The 19078-nt window shown below is 44.7% G+C and overlaps 23 non-coding genes across 23 annotated transcripts; all 23 read right to left on the bottom strand.

Annotated features, from left to right (window-relative positions):
* Positions 1–12: 12 nt before the first annotated feature.
* On the bottom strand, positions 13–84 carry TRNAE-CUC (transfer RNA glutamic acid (anticodon CUC)). The gene has a single exon. It is a non-coding gene; the product is annotated as a tRNA-Glu (tRNA).
* Positions 85–740: 656 nt separating this feature from the next.
* Positions 741–812, bottom strand: TRNAE-UUC (transfer RNA glutamic acid (anticodon UUC)). Its single transcript has one exon. It is a non-coding gene; the product is annotated as a tRNA-Glu (tRNA).
* Positions 813–1166: 354 nt separating this feature from the next.
* On the bottom strand, positions 1167–1238 carry TRNAE-CUC (transfer RNA glutamic acid (anticodon CUC)). Its single transcript has one exon. It is a non-coding gene; the product is annotated as a tRNA-Glu (tRNA).
* A 656-nt stretch (positions 1239–1894) lies between these two features.
* On the bottom strand, positions 1895–1966 carry TRNAK-UUU (transfer RNA lysine (anticodon UUU)). The gene has a single exon. It is a non-coding gene; the product is annotated as a tRNA-Lys (tRNA).
* Positions 1967–2196: 230 nt separating this feature from the next.
* Positions 2197–2268, bottom strand: TRNAD-GUC (transfer RNA aspartic acid (anticodon GUC)). The gene has a single exon. It is a non-coding gene; the product is annotated as a tRNA-Asp (tRNA).
* A 354-nt stretch (positions 2269–2622) lies between these two features.
* On the bottom strand, positions 2623–2694 carry TRNAE-UUC (transfer RNA glutamic acid (anticodon UUC)). The gene has a single exon. It is a non-coding gene; the product is annotated as a tRNA-Glu (tRNA).
* A 656-nt stretch (positions 2695–3350) lies between these two features.
* Positions 3351–3422, bottom strand: TRNAE-CUC (transfer RNA glutamic acid (anticodon CUC)). Its single transcript has one exon. It is a non-coding gene; the product is annotated as a tRNA-Glu (tRNA).
* A 1057-nt stretch (positions 3423–4479) lies between these two features.
* On the bottom strand, positions 4480–4551 carry TRNAE-CUC (transfer RNA glutamic acid (anticodon CUC)). Its single transcript has one exon. It is a non-coding gene; the product is annotated as a tRNA-Glu (tRNA).
* A 1057-nt stretch (positions 4552–5608) lies between these two features.
* Positions 5609–5680, bottom strand: TRNAE-UUC (transfer RNA glutamic acid (anticodon UUC)). The gene has a single exon. It is a non-coding gene; the product is annotated as a tRNA-Glu (tRNA).
* A 79-nt stretch (positions 5681–5759) lies between these two features.
* Positions 5760–5831, bottom strand: TRNAE-UUC (transfer RNA glutamic acid (anticodon UUC)). Its single transcript has one exon. It is a non-coding gene; the product is annotated as a tRNA-Glu (tRNA).
* A 680-nt stretch (positions 5832–6511) lies between these two features.
* Positions 6512–6583, bottom strand: TRNAE-CUC (transfer RNA glutamic acid (anticodon CUC)). The gene has a single exon. It is a non-coding gene; the product is annotated as a tRNA-Glu (tRNA).
* A 78-nt stretch (positions 6584–6661) lies between these two features.
* On the bottom strand, positions 6662–6733 carry TRNAE-CUC (transfer RNA glutamic acid (anticodon CUC)). The gene has a single exon. It is a non-coding gene; the product is annotated as a tRNA-Glu (tRNA).
* A 78-nt stretch (positions 6734–6811) lies between these two features.
* TRNAE-UUC (transfer RNA glutamic acid (anticodon UUC)) lies at positions 6812–6883 on the bottom strand. The gene has a single exon. It is a non-coding gene; the product is annotated as a tRNA-Glu (tRNA).
* Positions 6884–7388: 505 nt separating this feature from the next.
* TRNAE-UUC (transfer RNA glutamic acid (anticodon UUC)) lies at positions 7389–7460 on the bottom strand. The gene has a single exon. It is a non-coding gene; the product is annotated as a tRNA-Glu (tRNA).
* A 480-nt stretch (positions 7461–7940) lies between these two features.
* Positions 7941–8012, bottom strand: TRNAE-UUC (transfer RNA glutamic acid (anticodon UUC)). Its single transcript has one exon. It is a non-coding gene; the product is annotated as a tRNA-Glu (tRNA).
* A 79-nt stretch (positions 8013–8091) lies between these two features.
* Positions 8092–8163, bottom strand: TRNAE-UUC (transfer RNA glutamic acid (anticodon UUC)). Its single transcript has one exon. It is a non-coding gene; the product is annotated as a tRNA-Glu (tRNA).
* Positions 8164–8516: 353 nt separating this feature from the next.
* On the bottom strand, positions 8517–8588 carry TRNAE-UUC (transfer RNA glutamic acid (anticodon UUC)). The gene has a single exon. It is a non-coding gene; the product is annotated as a tRNA-Glu (tRNA).
* Positions 8589–9120: 532 nt separating this feature from the next.
* TRNAE-UUC (transfer RNA glutamic acid (anticodon UUC)) lies at positions 9121–9192 on the bottom strand. The gene has a single exon. It is a non-coding gene; the product is annotated as a tRNA-Glu (tRNA).
* Positions 9193–9998: 806 nt separating this feature from the next.
* Positions 9999–10070, bottom strand: TRNAE-CUC (transfer RNA glutamic acid (anticodon CUC)). The gene has a single exon. It is a non-coding gene; the product is annotated as a tRNA-Glu (tRNA).
* A 78-nt stretch (positions 10071–10148) lies between these two features.
* TRNAE-UUC (transfer RNA glutamic acid (anticodon UUC)) lies at positions 10149–10220 on the bottom strand. Its single transcript has one exon. It is a non-coding gene; the product is annotated as a tRNA-Glu (tRNA).
* Positions 10221–10424: 204 nt separating this feature from the next.
* On the bottom strand, positions 10425–10496 carry TRNAE-UUC (transfer RNA glutamic acid (anticodon UUC)). The gene has a single exon. It is a non-coding gene; the product is annotated as a tRNA-Glu (tRNA).
* Positions 10497–10851: 355 nt separating this feature from the next.
* TRNAE-UUC (transfer RNA glutamic acid (anticodon UUC)) lies at positions 10852–10923 on the bottom strand. Its single transcript has one exon. It is a non-coding gene; the product is annotated as a tRNA-Glu (tRNA).
* A 1859-nt stretch (positions 10924–12782) lies between these two features.
* Positions 12783–12854, bottom strand: TRNAE-CUC (transfer RNA glutamic acid (anticodon CUC)). The gene has a single exon. It is a non-coding gene; the product is annotated as a tRNA-Glu (tRNA).
* Between the last annotated feature and the right edge of the window lie 6224 nt (positions 12855–19078).

The following is a 19078-nucleotide window of genomic DNA, read 5'->3' as shown; positions in this document are numbered from 1 at the left end:
ACAAAGCACTCGCTCCGATACCGGGAATCGAACCCGGGCTTTCTGGGTGAGAGCCAGATATCCTAGCCACTAGACCATATCGGACTGGTTGAAACAACCCTAGACATTATTCCTATAAATGTGTCTTTAAGTTCATTCTTCAAAAGCGGTACAAAAGCACTCGGTCCGATACCGGGAATCGTACTCTCGCCTTCTGGGTGAGAGCCAGATATCCTAGCCACTAGACCATATCGTACTTGCTCAACCAAGTCTTAATTCTATTCATAAACCTATATCCTTAAGTCTATCCTTGAAAAGAGGTGCAAAAGCACTCGCTCCGATACCGGGAATCGAACCCGGGCCTTCTGGGTGAAAGTCAGGTATCCTAGCCACTAGACCATATCGTACTTGCTCAACCAAGTCTTAATTCTATTCTTGAAAAGCGGTACAAAAGCACTCGCCCCGATACCGGGAATCGTACCCGGGCCTTCTGGGTGAGAGCCAGATATCCTAGCCACTAGTCCATATCGGACTTGCTTAACCAAGTCTTAATTCTATTCATAAACCTATATCCTTAAGTCTATTCTTGAAAAGCGGTACAAAAGCACTCGCTCCGATAACGGGAATCGTACTCTCGCCTTCTGGGTAAGAGCCAGATATCCTAGCCACTAGATTATATCGGACTAGTTGAACAAACCCTAAATATTATTCCTATAAATGTGTCTTTAAGTTTATTCTTCAAAAGCGGTACAAAGCACTCGCTCCGATACCGGGAATCGAACCCGGGCCTTCTGGGTGAAAGCCAGATATCCTAGCCACTAGACCATATCGGACTGGTTAGAACAACCCTAAATATTATTCCTATAAATGTGTCTTTAAATTCATTCTTCAAAAGCGGTACAAAAGCACTCGCTCCGATACCGGGAATCGAACCCGGGCCTTTTGGTTGAAAGTCAGGTATCCTAGCTACTAGACCATATCGTACTTGCTCAACCAAGTCTTAATTCTATTCTTGAAAAGCGGTACAAAAGCACTCGCCCCGATACCGGGAATCGAACCCGGGCCTTGTGGGTGAGAGCCAGATATCCTAGCCACTAGACCATATCGGACAGCTTGGAACAACCCTAGATATTATTCCTATAAATGTGTCTTTAAGTTTATTCTTCAAAAGCGGTACAAAGCACTCGCTCCGATACCGGGAATCGAACCCGGGCTTTCTGGGTGAGAGCCAGATATCCTAGCCACTAGACCATATCGGACTTGTTGAAACAACCCTAGATATTATTCCTATAAATGTGTCTTTAAGTTCATTCTTCAAAAGCGGTACAAAAGCACTCGGTCCGATACCGGGAATCGTACTCTCGCCTTCTGGGTGAGAGCCAGATATCCTAGCCACTAGACCATATCGTACTTGCTCAACCAAGTCTTAATTCTATTCATAAACCTATATCCTTAAGTCTATTCTTGAAAAGAGGTGCAAAAGCACTCGCTCTGATACCGGGAATCGAACCCGGGCCTTCTGGGTGAAAGTCAGGTATCCTAGCCACTAGACCATATCGTACTTGCTCAACCAAGTCTTAATTCTATTCTTGAAAAGCGGTACAAAAGCACTCGCCCCGATACCGGGAATCGTACCCGGGCCTTCTGGGTGAGAGCCAGATATCCTAGCCACTAGTCCATATCGGACTTGCTTAACCAAGTCTTAATTCTATTCATAAACCTATATCCTTAAGTCTATTCTTGAAAAGCGGTACAAAAGCACTCGCTCCGATAACGGGAATCGTACTCTCGCCTTCTGGGTAAGAGCCAGATATCCTAGCCACTAGACCATATCGGACTAGTTGAACAAACCCGAAATATTATTCCTATAAATGTGTCTTTAAGTTTATTCTTCAAAAGCGGTACAAAGCACTCGCTCCGATACCGGGAATCGAACCCGGGCCTTCTGGGTAAAAGCCAGATATCCTAGCCACTAGACCATATCGGACTGGTTGGAACAACCCTAAATATTATTCCTATAATTGTGTCTTTAAATTCATTCTTCAGAAGCGGTACAAAAGCACTCGCTCCATATACCGGGAATCGAACCCGGGCCTTCTGGGTGAAAGCCAGATATCCTAGCCACTAGACCATATCGGACTTGCGTAACCAAGTCTTAATTCTATTCATAAACCTATGTCCTTAAGTCTATTTTTGAAATGTTTTACAAAACACTCTCTCCGATACCGGGAATCGAACCCTGGCCTTCTGGGTGACAGTCAGATATCCTAGCCACTAGACCATATCGGACTGGTTGGAACAACCCTAAATATTATTCCTATAAATGTGTCTTTAAATTCATTCTTCAAGAGCGGTACAAAAGCACTCGCTCCGATACCGGGAATCGAACCCGGGCCTTCTGGGTGAAAGTCAGGTATCCTAGCCACTAGCCCATATCGTACTTGCTCAACCAAGTCTTAATTCTATTCTTCAAAAGCGGTACAAAGCACTCGCTCCGATACCGGGAATCGAACCCGGGACTTGTGGGTGAAAGCCAGATATCCTAGCCACTAGACCATATCGGACTGGTCGGAACAAGCCTAAATATTATTCCTATAAATGTGTCTTTAAATTCATTCTTCAAAAGCGGTACAATAGCACTCGCTCCGATACCGGGAATAGAACCCGGGCCTTCTGGGTGAAAGCCAGATATCCTAGCCACTAGACCATATCGGACTTGCGTAACCAAGTCTTAATTCTTTTCATAAACCTATATCCTTAAGTCTATTCTTGAAAAGAGGTACAAAAGCACTCGCTCCGATACCGGGAATCGCACCCGGGTATTATGGGTGAAAGCCAGGTATCCTAGCCGCAAGACCATATCGGACTTGCTTAACGAAGTCTTAATTCTATTTATAAACCTATATCCTTAAGTCTATTCTTGAAAAGCGGTACAAAAGCACACGCTCCGATACCGGGAATCGTACTCTCGCCTTCTGGGTGAGAGCCAGATATCCTAGCCACTAAACCCTATCGGACTGGTTGAACAAACCCTAAATATTATTCCTATAAATGTGTCTTTAAATTCATTCTTCAAAAGCGGTACAAAAGCACTCGCTCCGATACCGGGAATCGAACCCGGGCCTTTTGGTTGAAAGTCAGGTATCCTAGCCACTAGACCATATCGTACTTGCTCAACCAAGTCTTAATTCTATTCTTGAAAAGCGGTACAAAAGCACTCGCCCCGATACCGGGAATCGAACCCGGGCCTTGTGGGTGAGAGCCAGATATCCTAGCCACTAGACCATATCGGACAGCTTGGAACAACCCTAGATATTATTCCTATAAATGTGTCTTTAAGTTTATTCTTCAAAAGCGGTACAAAGCACTCGCTCCGATACCGGGAATCGAACCCGGGCTTTCTGGGTGAGAGCCAGATATCCTAGCCACTAGACCATATCGGACTGGTTGAAACAACCGTAGATATTATTCCTATAAATGTGTCTTTAAGTTCATTCTTCAAAAGCGGTACAAAAGCACTCGGTCCGATACCGGGAATCTAACACGGGCCTTCTGAGTGAAAGCCAGATATCCTAGCCACTAGCCCATATCGGACTTGCTTAACCAAGTCTTAATTATATTCATAAACCTATATCCTTAAATCTATTCTTGAAAAGCGGTACAAAAGCACACGCTCCGATACCGGGAATCGTACTCTCGCCTTCTGGGTGAGAGCCAGATATCCTAGCCACTAGACCATATCGTACTTGCTCAACCAAGTCTTAATTCTATTCTTGAAAAGCGGTACAAAAGGACTCGACCCGATACCGGGAATCGAACCCGGGCCTTCTGGGTGAAAGTCAGGTATCCTAGCAACTAGACCATATCGTACTTGCTCAACCAAGTCTTAATTCTATTCTTGAAAAGCGGTACAAAAGCACTCGCCCCGATACCGGGAATCGTACCCGGGCCTTCTGGGTGAGAGCCAGATATCCTAGCCACTAGTCCATATCGGACTTGCTTAACCAAGTCTTAATTCTATTCATAAACCTATATCCTTAAGTCTATTCTTGAAAAGAGGTACAAAAGCACTCGCTCCGATACCGGGAATCGAACCCGGGCCTTCTGGGTGAAAGTCAGGTATCCTAGCCACTAGACCATATCGTACTTGCTCAACCAAGTCTTAATTCTATTCTTGAAAAGCGGTACAAAAGCACTCGCCCCGATACCGGGAATCGTACCCGGGCCTTCTGGGTGAGAGCCAGATATCCTAGCCACTAGTCCATATCGGACTTGCTTAACCAAGTCTTAATTCTATTCATAAACCTATATCCTTAAGTCTATTCTTGAAAAGCGGTACAAAAGCACTCGCTCCGATAACGGGAATCGTACTCTCGCCTTCTGGGTAAGAGCCAGATATCCTAGCCACTAGACCATATCGGACTAGTTGAACAAACCCTAAATATTATTCCTATAAATGTGTCTTTAAGTTTATTCTTCAAAAGCGGTACAAAGCACTCGCTCCGATACCGGGAATCGAACCCGGGCTTTCTGGGTGAGAGCCAGATATCCTAGCCACTAGACCATATCGGACTGGTTGAAACAACCCTAGATATTATTCCTATAAATGTGTCTTTAAGTTCATTCTTCAAAAGCGGTACAAAAGCACTCGGTCCGATACCGGGAGTCGAACACGGGCCTTCTGAGTGAAAGCCAGATATCCTAGCCACTAGCCCATATCGGACTTGCTTAACCAAGTCTTAATTATATTCATAAACCTATATCCTTAAATCTATTCTTGAAAAGCGGTACAAAAGCACACGCTCCGATACCGGGAATCGTACTCTCGCCTTCTGGGTGAGAGCCAGATATCCTAGCCACTAGACCATATCGTACTTGCTCAACCAAGTCTTAATTCTATTCTTGAAAAGCGGTACAAAAGCACTTGCCCCGATACCGGGAATCGAACCCGGGCTTTCTGGGTGAAAGTCAGGTATCCTAGCCACTAGACCATATCGTACTTGCTCAACCGAGTCTTAATTCTATTCTTGAAAAGCGGTACAAAAGCACTCGCCCCGATACCGGGAATCGTACCCGGGCCTTCTGGGTGAGAGCCAGATATCCTAGCCACTAGTCCATATCGGACTTGCTTAACCAAGTCTTAATTCTATTCATAAACCTGTATCCTTAAGTCTATTCTTGAAAAGAGGTACAAAAGCACTCGCTCCGATACCGGGAATCGAACCCGGGCCTTCTGGGTGAAAGTCAGGTATCCTAGCCACTAGACCATATCGTACTTGCTCAACCAAGTCTTAATTCTATTCTTGAAAAGCGGTACAAAAGCACTCGCCCCGATACCGGGAATCGTACCCGGGCCTTCTGGGTGAGAGCCAGATATCCTAGCCAATAGTCCATATCGGACTTGCTTAACCAAGTCTTAATTCTATTCATAAACCTATATCCTTAAATCTATTCTTGAAAAGCGGTACAAAAGCACTCGCTCCGATAACGGGAATCGTACTCTCGCCTTCTGGGTAAGAGCCAGATATCCTAGCCACTAGACCATATCGGACTAGTTGTACAAACCCTAAATATTATTCCTATTAATGTGTCTTTAAGTTTATTCTTCAAAAGCGGTACAAAGCACTCGCTCCGATACCGGGAATCGAACCCGGGCCTTCTGGGTGAAAGCCAGATATCCTAGCCACTAGACCATATCGGACTGGTTGGAACAACCCTAAATATTATTCCTATAATTGTGTCTTTAAATTCATTCTTCAAAAGCGGTACAAAAGCACTCGCTCCGATACCGGGAATCTAACCCGGGCCTTCTGGGTGAAAGCCAGATATCCTAGCCACTAGACCATATCGGACCTGCGTAACCAAGTCTTAATTCTATTCATAAACCTATGTCCTTAAGTCTATTTTTGAAATGTTTTACAAAACACTCTCTCCGATACCGGGAATCGAACCCTGGCCTTCTGGGTGAAAGTCAGATATCCTAGCCACTAGACCCTATCGGCATGGTTGGAACAACCCTAGATATTATTCCTATAAATGTGTCTTTAAGTTTATTCTTCAAAAGCGGTACAAAGCACTCGCTCCGATACCGGGAATAGAACCCGGGCCTGCTGGGTGAAAGCCAGACATCCTAGCCACTAGACCATATCGGACTTGCGTAACCAAGTCTTAATTCTATTCATAAACCTATATCCTTAAGTCTATTCTTGAAAAGAGGTACAAAAGCACTCGCTCCGATACCGGGAATCGCACCCGGGTATTATGGGTGAAAGCCAGGTATCCTAGCCGCAAGACCATATCGGACTTGCTTAACCAAGTCTTAATTCTATTCATAAACCTATATCCTTAAGTCTATTCTTGAAAAGCGTTACAAAAGCACACGCTCCGATACAGGGAATCGTACTTTCGCCTTCTGGGTGAGAGCCAGATATCCTAGCCACTAGACCATATCGGACTAGTTGAACAAATCCTAAATATTATTCCTATAAATGTGTCTTTAAGTTTATTCTTCAAAAGCGGTACATAGCACACGCTCCGATACCGGGAATCGAACCCGGGCTTTCTAGGTGAGAGCCAGATATCCTAGCCACTAGACCATATCGGACTGGTTGAAACAACCCTAGATATTATTCCTATAAATGTGTCTTTAAGTTTATTCTTCAAAAGCGGTACATAGCACACGCTCCGATACCGGGAATCGAACCCGGGCTTTCTGGGTGAGAGCCAGATATCCTAGCCACTAGACCATATCGGACTGGTTGAAACAACCCTAGATATTATTCCTATAAATGTGTCTTTAAGTTTATTCTTCAAAAGCGGTACAAAGCACTCGCTCCGATACCGGGAATCGAACCCGGGCCTTCTGGGTGAAAGCCAGATATCCTAGCCACTAGACCATATCGGACTTGCGTAACCAAGTCTTAATTCTATTCATAAACCTATGTCCTTAAGTCTATTTTTGAAATGCTTTACAAAACACTCTCTCCGATACCGGGAATCGAACCCTGGCCTTCTGGGTGAAAGTCAGATATCCTAGCCACTAGACCATATCGGACTGGTTGGAACAACCCTAAATATTATTCCTATAAATGTGTCTTTAAATTCATTCTTCAAAAGCGGTACAAAAGCACTAGCTCCGATACCGGGAATCGAACCCGGGCCTTCTGGGTGAAAGTCAGGTATCCTAGACACTAGACCATATCGTACTTGCTCAACCAAGTCTTAATTCTATTCTTGAAAAGCGGTACAAAAGCACTCGCCCCGATACCGGGAATCGAACCCGGGCCTTGTGGGTGAGAGCCAGATATCCTAGCCACTAGACCATATCAAACAGATTGGAACAACCCTAGATATTATTCCTATAAATGTGTCTTTAAGTTCATTGTTCAAAAGCGGTACAATAGCACTCGCTCCGATAACGGGAATCGAACCCGGGCCTTCTGGGTGAAAGCCAGATATCCTAGCCACTAGACCATATCGGACTTGCGCAACCAAGTCTTAATTCTATTCATAAACCTATATCCTTAAGTCTATTCTTGAAAAGAGGTACAGAAGCACTCGCTCCGATACCGGGAATCGTACTCTCGCCTTCTGGGTGAGAGCCAGATATCCTAGCCACTAGACCATATCGTACTTGCTCAACCAAGTCTTAATTCTATTCTTGAAAAGCGGTACAAAAGCACTCGCCCCGATACCGGGAATCGAACCCGGGCCTTCTGGGTGAAAGTCAGGTATCCTAGCCACTAGACCATATCGTACTTGCTCAACCAAGTCTTAATTCTATTCTTGAAAAGCGGTACAAAAGCACTCGCCCCGATACCGGGAATCGTACCCGGGCCTTCTGGGTGAGAGCCAGATATCCTAGCCACTAGTCCATATCGGACTTGCTTAACCAAGTCTTAATTCTATTCATAAACCTATATCCTTAAGTCTATTCTTGAAAAGAGGTACAAAAGCACTCGCTCCGACACCGGGAATCGAACCCGGGCCTTCTGGGTGAAAGCCAGATATCCTAGCCACTAGACCATATCGGACTGGTTGGAACAACCCTAAATATTATTCCTATAATTGTGTCTTTAAATTCATTCTTCAAAAGCGGTACAAAAGCACTCGCTCCGATACCGGGAATCGAACCCGGGCCTTCTGGGTGAAAGCCAGATATCCTAGCCACTAGACCATATCGGACTTGCGTAACCAAGTCTTAATTCTATTCATAAACCTATGTCCTTAAGTCTATTTTTGAAATGTTTTACAAAACACTCTCTCCGATACCGGGAATCGAACCCTGGCCTTCTGGGTGAAAGTCAGATATCCTAGCCACTAGACCATATCGGCCTGGTTGGAACAACCCTAAATATTATTCCTATAAATGTGTCTTTCAATTCATTCTTCAAAAGCGGTACAAAAGCACTCGCTCCGATACCGGGAATTGAACCCGGGCCTTCTGGGTGAAAGTCAGGTATCCTAGCCACTAGACCATATCGTACTTGCTCAACCAAGTCTTAATTCTATTCTTCAAAAGCGGTACAAAGCACTCGCCCCGATACCGGGAATCGAACCCGGGACTTCTGGGTGAAAGCCAGATATCCTAGCCACTAGACCATATCGGACTGGTCGGAACAACCCTAAATATTATTCCTATAAATGTGTCTTTAAGTTCATTGTTCAAAAGCGGTACAATAGCACTCGCTCCGATAACGAGAATCGAACCCGGGCCTTCTGGGTGAAAGCCAGATATCCTAGCCACTAGACCATATCGGACTTGCGCAACCAAGTCTTAATTCTATTCATAAACCTATATCCTTAAGTCTATTCTTGAAAAGAGGTACAAAAGCACTCGCTCCGATACCGGGAATCGCACCCGGGTATTATGGGTGAAAGCCAGGTATCCTAGCCGCAAGACCATATCGGACTTGCTTAACCAAGTCTTAATTCTATTCATAAACCTATATCCTTAAGTCTATTCTTGAAAAGCGTTACAAAAGCACACGCTCCGATACAGGGAATCGTACTTTCGCCTTCTGGGTGAGAGCCAGATATCCTAGCCACTAGACCATATCGGACTAGTTGAACAAACCCTAAATATTATTCCTATAAATGTGTCTTTAAGTTTATTCTTCAAAAGCGGTACAAAAGCACTCTCTCCGATACCGGGAATCGAACCCGGGCCTTCTGGGTGAAAGTCAGATATCCTAACCACTAGACCATATCGGCCTGGTTGGAACAACCCTAAATATTATTCCTATAAATGTGTCTTTCAATTCATTCTTCAAAAGCGGTACAAAAGCACTCGCTCCGATACCGGGAATTGAACCCGGGCCTTCTGGGTGAAAGTCAGGTATCCTAGCCACTAGACCATATCGTACTTGCTCAACCAAGTCTTAATTCTATTCTTCAAAAGCGGTACAAAGCACTCGCCCCGATACTGGGAATCGAACCCGGGACTTCTGGGTGAAAGCCAGATATCCTAGCCACTAGACCATATCGGACTGGTCGGAACAACCCTAAATATTATTCCTATAAATGTGTCTTTAAGTTCATTGTTCAAAAGCAGTACAATAGCACTCGCTCCGATAACGAGAATCGAACCCGGGCCTTCTGGGTGAAAGCCAGATATCCTAGCCACTAGACCATATCGGACTTGCGCAACCAAGTCTTAATTCTATTCATAAACCTATATCCTTAAGTCTATTCTTGAAAAGAGGTACAAAAGCACTCGCTCCGATACCGGGAATCGCACCCGGGTATTATGGGTGAAAGCCAGGTATCCTAGCCGCAAGACCATATCGGACTTGCTTAACCAAGTCTTAATTCTATTCATAAACCTATATCCTTAAGTCTATTCTTGAAAAGCGTTACAAAAGCACACGCTCCGATACAGGGAATCGTACTTTCGCCTTCTGGGTGAGAGCCAGATATCCTAGCCACTAGACCATATCGGACTAGTTGAACAAACCCTAAATATTATTCCTATAAATGTGTCTTTAAGTTTATTCTTCAAAAGCGGTACATAGCACACGCTCCGATACCGGGAATCGAACCCGGGCTTTCTGGGTGAGAGCCAGATATCCTAGCCACTAGACCATATCGGACTGGTTGAAACAACCCTAGATATTATTCCTATAAATGTGTCTTTAAGTTTATTCTTCAAAAGCGGTACAAAGCACTCGCTCCGATACCGGGAATCGAACCCGGGCCTTCTGGGTGAAAGCCAGATATCCTAGCCACTAGACCATATCGTACTTGCTCAACCAAGTCTTAATTCTATTCTTGAAAAGCGGTACAAAAGCACTCGCCCCGATACCGGGAATCGAACCCGGGCCTTGTGGGTGAGAGCCAGATATCCTAGCCACTAGACCATATCGGACAGCTTGGAACAACCCTAGATATTATTCCTATAAATGTGTCTTTAAGTTCATTGTTCAAAAGCGGTACAATAGCACTCGCTCCGATAACGGGAATCGAACCCGGGCCTTCTGGGTGAAAGCCAGATATCCTAGCCACTAGACCATATCGGACTTGCGCAACCAAGTCTTAATTCTATTCATAAACCTATATCCTTAAGTCTATTCTTGAAAAGAGGTACAGAAGCACTCGCTCCGATACCGGGAATCGTACTCTCGCCTTCTGGGTGAGAGCCAGATATCCTAGCCACTAGACCATATCGTACTTGCTCAACCAAGTCTTAATTCTATTCTTGAAAAGCGGTACAAAAGCACTCGCCCCGATACCGGGAATCGAACCCGGGCCTTGTGGGTGAGAGCCAGATATCCTAGCCACTAGACCATATCGCACAGCTTGGAACAACCCTAGATATTATTCCTATAAATGTGTCTTTAAGTTCATTGTTCAAAAGCGGTACAATAGCACTCGCTCCGATAACGGGAATCGAACCCGGGCCTTCTGGGTGAAAGCCAGATATCCTAGCCACTAGACCATATCGGACTTGCGCAACCAAGTCTTAATTCTATTCATAAACCTATATCCTTAAGTCTATTCTTGAAAAGAGGTACAGAAGCACTCGCTCAGATACCGGGAATCGTACTCTCGCCTTCTGGGTGAGAGCCAGATATCCTAACCACTAGACCATATCGTACTTGCTCAACCAAGTCTTAATTCTATTCTTGAAAAGTGGTACAAAAGCACTCGCCCCGATACCGGGAATCGAACCCGGGCCTTCTGGGTGAAAGTCAGGTATCCTAGCCACTAGACCATATCGTACTTGCTCAACCAAGTCTTAATTCTATTCTTGAAAAGCGGTACAAAAGCACTCGCCCCGATACCGGGAATCGTACCCGGGCCTTCTGGGTGAGAGCCAGATATCCTAGCCACTAGTCCATATCGGACTTGCTTAACTAAGTCTTAATTCTATTCATAAACCTATATCCTTAAGTCTATTCTTGAAAAGAGGTACAAAAGCACTCGCTCCGATACCGGGAATCGAACCCGGGCCTTCTGGGTGAAAGTCAGGTATCCTAGCCACTAGACCATATCGTACTTGCTCAACCAAGTCTTAATTCTATTCTTGAAAAGCGGTACAAAAGCACTCGCCCCGACACCGGGAATCGTACCCGGGCCTTCTGGGTGAGAGCCAGATATCCTAGCCACTAGTCCATATCGGACTTGCTTAACCAAGTCTTAATTATATTCATAAACCTATATCCTTAAATCTATTCTTGAAAAGCGGTACAAAAGCACACGCTCCGATACCGGGAATCGTACTCTCGCCTTCTGGGTGAGAGCCAGATATCCTAGCCACTAGACCATATCGTACTTGCTCAACCAAGTCTTAATTCTATTCTTGAAAAGCGGTACAAAAGCACTCGCCCCGATACCGGGAATCGAACCCGGGCCTTCTGGGTGAAAGTCAGGTATCCTAGCCACTAGACCATATCGTACTTGCTCAACCAAGTCTTAATTCTATTCTTGAAAAGCGGTACAAAAGCACTCGCCCCGATACCGGGAATCGTACCCGGGCCTTCTGGGTGAGAGCCAGATATCCTAGCCACTAGTCCATATCGGACTTGCTTAACCAAGTCTTAATTCTATTCATAAACCTATATCCTTAAGTCTATTCTTGAAAAGCGGTACAAAAGCACTCGCTCCGATAACGGGAATCGTACTCTCGCCTTCTGGGTGAGAGCCACATATCCTAGCCACTACACCATATCGGACTTGCTTAACCAAGTCTTAATTATATTCATAAACCTATATCCTTAAATCTATTCTTGAAAAGCGGTACAAAAGCACACGCTCCGATACCGGGAATCGTACTCTCGCCTTCTGGGTGAGAGCCAGATATCCTAGCCACTAGACCATATCGTACTTGCTCAACCAAGTCTTAATTCTATTCTTGAAAAGCGGTACAAAAGCACTCGCCCCGATACCGGGAATCGAACCCGGGCCTTCTGGGTGAAAGTCAGGTATCCTAGCCACTAGACCATATCGTACTTGCTCAACCAAGTCTTAATTCTATTCTTGAAAAGCGGTACAAAAGCACTCGCCCCGATACCGGGAATCGTACCCGGGCCTTCTGGGTGAGAGCCAGATATCCTAGCCACTAGTCCATATCGGACTTGCTTAACCAAGTCTTAATTCTATTCATAAACCTATATCCTTAAGTCTATTCTTGAAAAGCGGTACAAAAGCACTCTCTCCGATAACGGGAATCGTACTCTCGCCTTCTGGGTAAGAGCCAGATATCCTAGCCACTAGACCATATCGGACTAGTTGAACAAACCCTAAATATTATTCCTATAAATGTGTCTTTAAGTTTATTCTTCAAAAGCGGTACAAAGCACTCGCTCCGATACCGGGAATCGAACCCGGGCTTTCTGGGTGAGAGCCAGATATCCTAGCCACTAGACCATATCGGACTGGTTGAAACAACCCTGTAACACCCGTATTTGGCTCCCCTCCCCAAGCAATGTAAAAGTATCGAAAAGGTATTTTTCCTACTGAAAAATACCTCTTAGTCATCTCAAGAGAGATGCCCCAAAAAACCCACGGGTCCCGCGCTTTGCGCGCTGACCACGTGATGGAAAGTTTTTTCGCCTATCATCCCAAAACCCCTTTTGTCCGCGAGAGGCGTTAAGCCGGGGTTGAGGGAGAGAGAAAGACAGTTCTAACCAAGAGATGGTTGAGAGAGGTTAAAAGGTTTTTCTTTGACTAAATTCATGTAAATAAACTTATGTTTTTTTTTCTTATATCCTCAACGTGCGGTTGGACTCAATTATTTTGTAGTTCTAAGGCAAATAACCCCCTCGCGCTGCTCAATACGCGATTGCCCGCTACAAATATGGTGGAGGCGCGGGGCAGCTTTCATTAAAATTAAGTTAGTCGTTAAAAGTAAAATCGATTTACGGACAAACTCTACCAAACGAATGCTGCACCCAAGAAATACTACGCTGACCGAAAAGACTAAAAACTCTTGGAGGAACTAAGAAAACGAAAATAATCAACAAAGGAACAACGGGAGCCAACTGGACCCTTTCCCGCCGAAAAAACCTAACCCTCGTGGACCGCCGCTGCTGAAGACAAAGGATTCCGCTCGATTTTTTTTTTCAAGACCATAAGCCGTACACGATTTCTCCGCCACCCGTAAGGACCGGAAGACCACATCGAACGCCTCTTGGAAACTACGAGCGCCAACCAGCAACGAAGCTAAATCCACGCCGGAAAAGAGGAAGCATCTAATCCCCAAAAAGAACTGATAACGTACCAGTAAGAAAATTTACAATTACCACTAATTTAATTTTGTCGGTGTAAAATTTTAAAACTCACTGAGGACAGTTTTATTTGTATTTGATGCTATATCATTTTCGAAGACGATTATATTTTGTTTAAGTTCTGTCTTTATATTTAACTGTCGCGTAAAGAAAGGCTCAGCCCTTTATTTTTAAATATACCTGTTAACAATGGCAGATGAAAATTCCAGTAGTAGTGACGGCGAAGAAATGGCCCCTTTAGTAGTTAAAAAGCAAATTAAAGACATAAATGCTACTCTTAAATTACTGATGGAGAGTCAGAAACAAAGTCAAGCATTAATGCAACAATTCTTAACTAAGGGACACGCTAATCCCCTAACTGGAAACACCCCTCGATCTAGCTCTGATTCGACGGAGATCTATGACCCCTACACTGGTATTCCCGTCACTACCGCTAGATCTAGAAGTAACGCGTCTCGCGATAATTTGCATGTAGAAATGGCAGAGCAAGGCCACCCCCTAAATTTTGAACCCCCTTATACCGGATTACCCGCTTACGCTGGCCGCGACATACAGGTGGCATTGCCCAAATTTGGGGACGCTCCTAGCAAAAACCCCATGCGGTTTATCGACGAGGTCGAACGTTTCATGCGTATGAAGCGCCTAGATAATAGGAAAATTTTAGAGTACGTCCCTTTGATGCTCGAAGGGAATACTGGTCTTTGGTGGGACCGTGAAAGGGATCGAGTTTTAGATTATAAAGAATTTAGAGTAAAATTTTTTCAAGCTTTTCTGGGAAGAGACTATAAGAGGCAAATAGAAGCCTCGATTAATAACCGAAAGCAAAAACCCCAGGAGAAAGTCTTAGACTTTGTTCTAGAAATAGAGCAGCTTTGCAAACAACTCGATCCCCTCATGACGTCACACGAAATAGCTAGAAGGGTCTTAAATGGCCTAAATCCCCATTTAGTTCGATCTATGAGACTAGCGGACGAACCATCCCTCACGGACGTACAAGAAGCCGCTCAAGAAGCGCAACACATGCAGGCGCAATGCGACGCCTATGATTCCCAAAATTTCAGGGGCACAAATAATCATTACAAAGGGAAAACGAGTAATTTTGATAATAAACCTAGGGAAGAGCAAAGCGCCAAATCACGACACCCGTCATCTGATGGCGAACCCTCGAAACAAGCCTCCAATAGTGAGCGTCCTCCCCGTAATTGCAGTTACTGCGGCAGAGACAACCATACGGAAAAATATTGCCGTAGAAAGAGGCGAGAGAATGCCAAAGGCAAAAAGGGAGAGAATCAGGCGAACCCAGAAAATTCTAGGTCCGGACCTCACGCTTCGGCCACCTTGTTTATTGAACCCATTGGTAACGCGCGAATTGCGAGCGAAGTTTCCCCCAACGATATCAAAATTAAGAGTTCCGTAGTCCCCGAAACTGACCCCTGGGATGATCTCGCGAAAATAGAAGTAGATGAAATGGGAAGTAAAGATAAAGCCCTAGTTCCGCGGCTCAGCTGCTGTACCGCGATGACCCATGCTAGGCCTCGTGTCCCCATTACTATTCGCGGATGGGAAGGCACAGCTCTAATAGACAATGGAGCAGACGTCACAATGATGTCGAAAAGATTGTATGACAGTCTTAAAACCCCTAACGAAGAATTAGAACCCTTTTTAGGACCCCCGTTAGAGGCCGTTAACAACACCCCAGTTGAACTGGAAGGGCGCGCGACTTTCATTGTCAAAATTAGTGACCGCGCTTGGAAGTGGAAATTTTTCGTCACCCGTAACCCCGAAGCAGATATTATTATTGGGTGGGATTTTAGCGTTCATTCTGGCCTCCACGCGAAGCCACATACGCTTACCTACACTTTCCGGGATGAGGGACAAGATTACCCACTAGTATCGTATGTAACAAGTTTTGGTTCAAATTTTTGTGGCGCCACTGATCATTCTCCCGCTGAGATTGAAATAAGTAAGGACCTAGAACCTGATAGAGTAGAAGCCACGTCCGACGAGGAACCCATTGTTAGGACCCCAGAGGAAAACCAGGGCTTAGATCAGATAGAAAAACTCGTCGATCGCTTTCCTGACGTATTTTCCGGCAAAGCAGGACGAACTAACGTAGTTCAACACGTGATAAAGTTAACTGATCCTACTCCATTTAAATCACGTCCTTACCCTCTCTCTCCTCCCAAACGCGAGGTAGTAGAGAAACAGCTGGAGCAAATGCTCAAAGATGGAATTATTAGGAAAAGTAGTTCACCCTTCTCATCCCCAATCCTACTAATTAAAAAGAAAAGTGTTCCTCCCAAGGATCCAACTACCGAAGCACCGCCTCCTAGCTTTCGCTTCTGCGGAGATTTTAGAAAGTTAAATAGCGTAACTATTCCCGATGTCTATCCTATTCCATTAATTAGGGCTCAATTAGACAGATTGCTAGGAAACAAATATTTCTCTGTCCTCGATCTCAAAGACGGGTTTTGGCAGGTAGAACTCAGCGAAGAAAGCAAACAATACACAGCTTTTGTAACCCACAAAGGGTTATTCGAATTTAATGTCATGCCCTTTGGATTGATTAACGCACCTGCGACTTTCCAAAGGCTTATGGAATTTGTTTTCAAAGACTTTTTGACTGAGCGTGCCGAAATTTATTTCGATGACTTTCTGACAAAAACCCAAACGATAGAGAAACATTTGGAAGTACTAGAGCAGGTGTTAGAGCGCATGCGCCAGGTTGGATTAACTTGTAAGAGAGAAAAATGCAATTTTCTACTAAAAAAGATTAAGTATCTGGGCTTCATGGTTAGTGAAGAGGGGATAGAAACTGAGAACTCAAAGACCTTGGCTATCAGGAAATACCCGAGACCTACTAATCTGAAGGAGGTTAGATCCTTTTTGGGAATGTGTGGTTGGTACCGAGAGTTCATCGACCATTTCGCGGAGTTGGCCCTCCCCTTGACAAATCTCACAAAGGGCGCCAAAACTACCAAAATCGAATGGACAGATGAATGCGAAAAGAGTTTTGAGTCCCTTAAAGACGCCCTCATCCAACCCCCCATTCTCACCTTTCCTGATTATGGTCTCCCCTTTTTCCTAAGAACGGACGCTAGCTTGATAGGCCTAGGCGCCGTGCTGTACCAAATTGACCCCCGCGGTAAAGAAAGAGTTATTTCATTCGGAAGTAAAAAATTAAAGGACACTGAAACTCGTTACCATGCGACGGAACGAGAATTATTAGCAGTCGTATGGAGTATTAATAAGTACCGCCATTACGTCGACTGTGTTCCTTTTACGTTAGTAACTGATAACAGCGCATTGCAATGGTTAGCCCGAATGAAAAACTCCTCTTCTAAACTAACAAGGTGGGCGGTCGAACTCCAGGAGTTCAACTTTAAAGTAGTACACCGAAAAGGGAAAGAAAACGTAGTGGCTGACGCGTTGTCGCGCAACCCTATAGATACCCCAGATCACGCTTACACCGAATCAGAGAGATTCGAAGATATCTGCAGTTTTACAGACACGAATGATTTCCGAGTATCGGATAATCCAGTAATTTGTGCCACAACTCCGCCCATTACGCCAGCTCTACTCCGCGACCTTAAACTCTTGGCTTCTGCCCAAGACGTTGACCCACAATTAGGTCCTTTAAAAGTGTATTTGTTGACAGGTAACCTTCCGCCAAGATCAAAGCTAACGCGCCGCATTATGCGTAAAGCGCCCCATTATAGCGTCTCAGAGGATGGTGTCCTTTATTTTCTTGCGGAAAGCCGCTCTTGTCAACACGCGGGACGTTTGTCTACCCCTATAGCTTGGCGCCCAGTAATACCAGTCGCTCTCCGTCCCAATGTTTTGTTTGAACTCCACGACCATCCTACGTCAGGACACTTCGGAATGGAGAAAACGCTATGGCGATTGCGACAGACGGTTTACTGGGACAATATGGCCGCGGATTGCATAAAATACGTGGCTTCCTGCGATAAATGCCAAAAATATAAAGCGCCTAACCAACAGCCGGCTGGCTTGTTAGGAACGATCACACCCACGGAGCCTTGGGAAGTAATAGCAGCGGACCTGATGGGTCCCCTTCCAAAAAGCTCTAAGCGAAATACGTTTCTTTTAGTCTTCGTAGACAATTTTTCGAAATACGTGGAACTGTTTCCTCTCCGCGTTGGGACCTCTGTCTCAATAGCTCGCAAAATGACAGACGAGGTGTTCACACGCTATGGGGTTCCACGTAGACTAATCGTTGACAATGGAAGTCAGTTTAATTCGAAATATTTTAAGACAGTTTGTACTGATTGGGGCGTTAAGATTAGCAATACCACAACCTATCACCCCCAATCCAATCCGACGGAGAGAGAAAATAGAACTATTAAGCCTATGCTTGCAACCTACGTCGAAGACCAACATCAGAAGTGGGATGAAAATTTACCCCTTCTCGCCATGGCGATGCGTTCCGCCATGAACACCACAACGGGCCTAAGCCCTTATTTTATGTTAACTGGGAGGGATATGAAACTTCCCTTGCAAAGAGTGTTAGAAAAGGATGGGTCAGCTGAACCAGAAAGCTTAGCTCATTACGTCGAGGAGCTTGTTAGTCGCTCCGGAATGATCGGTGACGTTGTCCTGGCCGCTCGAGCTACAGCCCACGATAAACAAAAGGCTTTATACGATGCCAAACACGTGCCCGTTTCATATGACATTGGTGACCTTGTACTCCTAAAAACTCACCCCTTGTCTAACAAAGACGATAGAATTGCTAAAAAGCTGTGTCCACGCTTTGACGGCCCATACGAAATTGAGGGACAATCGTCCGACGTTAATTACTCTCTGATTGATAGGAGAGGTAGCAAAGTAGTTAAATTAGGAACCCATCACGTAACAAACCTAAAACGCTATGACGCCAGAACGTCCGACCTCTTGCAAACAGTCCCTCCTGATTCGAACCTTACGGTCGTTTCTACCGATGACACCCTAAATTCCCCAGCTAACACTACCTGTAAAACTAAATCTACTAGTAAAACTAAGGCTACTATTCAAACGAAAACCACTAGAGATAAAACCCATTCTCACGCACCCGTTGGTACGGGTAGGCCACGTCGCGTTACAAACCCAATCCAAAGATACCCGAATTGAAATTTCTCGCCTTGCTCGGTCGTATTGTTTTTTGTTTTGTTTTGTTTGTTTAAATTTTTGTCGCGAAGTGTTTTATTAGTGCTCACTATTGTTAAAATTTCTCAAATCGCCCAATAGTGTGTCGTCGTTTTAATCATTTGTTTTCGTTTTGTTTTGTCGGTTTATGATAACGCCTTGTTAATCTACTTTTAATCGGCTTGGCTAATGTATAGTTTTTAAGTTATTACACCTTGCTTATCCTCTGT

This window comes from Phalangium opilio, unplaced genomic scaffold (assembly GCF_054372755.1).
Source record: "Phalangium opilio isolate 3A_F unplaced genomic scaffold, DU_Popi_V2 ptg000039l_2, whole genome shotgun sequence".
NCBI classification, from domain to species: domain Eukaryota; kingdom Metazoa; phylum Arthropoda; class Arachnida; order Opiliones; family Phalangiidae; genus Phalangium; species Phalangium opilio.
The sequence above is the reverse complement of the archived record's forward strand: the minus strand, read 5'-3'. Positions and strand labels throughout refer to the sequence as shown.